The following is a 3,886-nucleotide window of genomic DNA, read 5'->3' as shown; positions in this document are numbered from 1 at the left end:
ACGACAAATACACAAGAACAAAACACACCACGACTACAACACATACCACGATGTGGAAACACAAACACAGGCTATTATCATGGTAAACCACAGCAACATTATCGTAATTACTCGCCAGCTGAACATACCAGTAATTACAGTGGAATAAACCCATATCACAATGCGAAGGAAGATGAAAGCTTAATGAAACACAGGCAATTTCAGATTTTTATCCCAGAAAAACGAACCATTCATCCGGTGATTTTTCTTAAATCTTTTAGTAACGCATTTCCACGCACTTGGAGTGACCGGAAAAAGGTTTCATATATTGTCGGTTACATCCAAGGCGATGCAGCTGTCAGGGCATACAGTCAAGCTGACGTATGTACCACGTACAGTGAGTTTGAGCGTGCTTTTCTGAACAAATTCTGGTCGCAATCCGTCCAGGAGCGACTCAGAAGACAAATTTTAGAACCTGAAACTTTTAACAGTAAAAATGGTAACTTACGCAGATATTTTGAAAAATACTTGAACATGGGACATTTTTTGGACGAACCAGTCGCAACGCGTGATATACTCCGAGCGTTGAAGGCCAAATTGCCTTTCAACATTAAAGAAAAACTTCTACATATCCCGGATGACGATTCAGATTATTTTTTAACAGCTTTAGATTCGGTTGACATGTTACTTGAAGATCAGCGCTTCGCGCGGCAAAACAGCAGCCACAATGTTTACACTAGTGGTATGCAAAACATGCAGGCTTGCCAACACAATTCTGGCGCGCCCACAGTTGGATACGCGGTACAACAAAAACAGCAAACTCACATGCCGTCTCAGTACGGAAATCAAAATCAACACGTGTATTCCAATACAAACAATAGTTACAACAGTAATAACATTTCATGCGGCAATCCATACAAAAGGCACCGCGGTAATAACTACAACGGTAACAACGGATACAAAGGTAATAACAAAAACACAAACAGAAATTGAAATAATAATAACTACGAGCCAAGACAGCATCAAGGTTGGACTCGTAACGATCAGTACTTTCATTCAAACTCTGCTTTACCACAGCAGCCACCAGGTCAAAATTGGAGCATACCTTACGACCGACAGGTAAGTTATAATGCGCAACAGCAACAACAACCGCAAAAGTTTGGAGATCATAATAGGCAATATCCGAAAGTGAATATAATAGAAATGACACCTGATGCACAACCTCAATCTGTGTCAGTACCTAGTACAAATGCTAATCCAACAAACTAGAAACAGTCACTACTTTGCCCCAGGTCATGGCTGAAGAATTCTTGGGGGGCGACTTCAATGTTAATCAGTTATTTGACACCACACATGAACAACAGAATAATGATATGCCGAGTAATTCTAAACAAAAACTACCTGTTTTATTTATAAGATACAACCACAATAACAATATATCAGATGAACTTTTACAAGACAGTACACAATGTCGTTTAAACACAAATGAAATTGTTTTAGCATCTACTACTGGTGTAGTAGGTGGGATTCCAACTACTATTATCCTAGATACAGGTGCAGCTGTAAGCGTTTTGTCTTTTAATTTATATAAAAAGATGTGTGAATTGGAACCTGTGCCTGAGTTTCCTGCCCAAAACTGTAAAATAACTACTGCACTAGGTAATAAGTCATGTAGGGTTACGAAGCAAGTTTTTGTAAACGTTAAAACAGGTAATGGAACCGTACAATGGCCATTCCTGGTTGTACAAAACCTTGTGACAAATTGCATATTAGGAATAGATATTATGAGCGAGAAGGACTGCATTATAGACTTCTCAAAAGGTAAATGTATTTTAAATGATAAAGGCAGTGTAATTATTATTGATTTGGACAGGAGAACTCTAAAGCATGACAAACACTGTACAGGGTACAAGGTTCAGTTAGTACTTGACAATGACATTCAAGACATGCAAACACACTCATCTGACACAGAGCTAATGGACTTGTAAACATTGCTTGATCATAAGATAAGTGAAGCTACAGCTCTCAGTGTACATGAACGTATAAAACTACAGGAAGTGTTATCCAAATATTTACAAGTTTTTACCAAACGATTAGGTGTTATCAACATGTATGTGTACAAGATTGAAGTTAAGCCTCACAAAATCTTCTACCATAAGACATATAATGTACCGTTATCTCAACGACCTGCTGTGTGGCAAGAATTAAAACAAATGTTAGACTGGAAGGTCATTGAACCATCCACCTCACCTTATTGTAGTCCTCTACTTGTTGTCAAAAAATCAAATGGAAGCATTAGGTTAGTGTTAGACGCACGAGCTATTAATGAAATAATTTTACCGGTTCACACAAAACCTGAAAATTTAGAAGAGCAATTACAGAAATTTCTAGATGCAAAATATTTTTCCACAATAGATCTCGCTAATTCGTTTTGGCAGGTGGGTATCACTCCTGATTCTCGGAAATGTACTGCATTTATGTTCGGGGGGCGAACCTATCAGTTTTGTGTTCTACCCTTCGGACTGAATGTCAGCTCTGGGGTATTCATTACAGCCCTGGATACCGTGCTTGGCGACGATTTAGTTGAGACAGTCACACACTATGTAGATGATATACTGATAGCTACACAATCTTGGAATGAACACGTTGATACTCTTCAAAGAATTTTAGAAAAATGTGCACAAGCTGGAGTCACAGCCAACCTAAGAAAATCAAAATTTGGTTGCAGTGAGATAAAGTATTTAGGACATATCAGTAATTCACAGGGCATACGTCCGGATCCCAGTAAATTAGATGCTATCAGAAACTTTCCTAGCCCTCGAACTAAAAAGCAGTTAAAATCATTCCTTGGGCTATGTTCATTTTTCAGACGTTTTTTCTGCCACAACCACTTTTGAACAGTAAACATCTGCTAAATCTACTCAGAAAGAATCAAGTTTGGATCTGGTCGGAACAGTGCCAGAATGACTTTAATACAATTAAACATGCTTTAGTGAATGCTAACATATTGAGCCATCCAGATTTCAATTTAGATTTTTGTATGACTTGTGACGCTTCACGTACTGGCTTGGGCTGTTGCTTATTTCAAATTGTAAAGAATAAAGAGGAGGAACAGATAAGAATTATTGGGTTTGCGAGTCGCACTCTAACTGAATGTGAAAGTACATACTCCACTACTGAGTTAGAAACACTTTCCATAGTATGGGCATACAAGAAATTCAATTATTATTTATTTGGAAAACATACGGTAGTTTACACCGATCACCAGGCCCTGACATTTTTGTTAACTTGTAAACTTGTACATCCTAGACTATCACGATGGCAGTCACACTTCAGAACTACTCTTTTGAAATTAAGTACATAAGAGGTAAGGACTACACCATTGCAGACACTTTGTCTAGACTTCCACAAGGTATGAATGATACCAACAGTGACTTAGAAGATATAAATGACTACAGGATTCTCTTAATGCAAGACAAGCAGTATCACCAATATTATATTGATATGTGCAGAAACATGGCTGAATTACAAAAGTCAGATCCTCACTGGTATAAGATAATAACATTACTGGTAGAAAAACACAATCATCCTTTGACTAAGTATTACAAGTTACACAATGATGTGTTATTTTACCGCCGACATCCAAATGCTACTAACTGGTATGTATGCATTCCCAAAGAGTCTGAACGTAATCTAATTTGGCACACACACTTAGTTTGGGGTCATTATGGGACAAAAAAGTGTTTAGCGAAGCTCAGCACATACTGTTATTTTAGCAATATGAGAAGAAAAATTTACAGGGAACTGAAAACATGTGTCATATGTCAAAAATCAAAACCTCAGAATTTATCCACAAAAACAGATTTACATTCTATTTTACCCAGTAAACCCCTGGAAATTCTGTGTA

This window comes from Schistocerca americana, unplaced genomic scaffold (genome assembly GCF_021461395.2).
Source record: "Schistocerca americana isolate TAMUIC-IGC-003095 unplaced genomic scaffold, iqSchAmer2.1 HiC_scaffold_16, whole genome shotgun sequence".
NCBI lineage: Eukaryota > Metazoa > Arthropoda > Insecta > Orthoptera > Acrididae > Schistocerca > Schistocerca americana.
The sequence above is the reverse complement of the archived record's forward strand: the minus strand, read 5'-3'. Positions refer to the sequence as shown.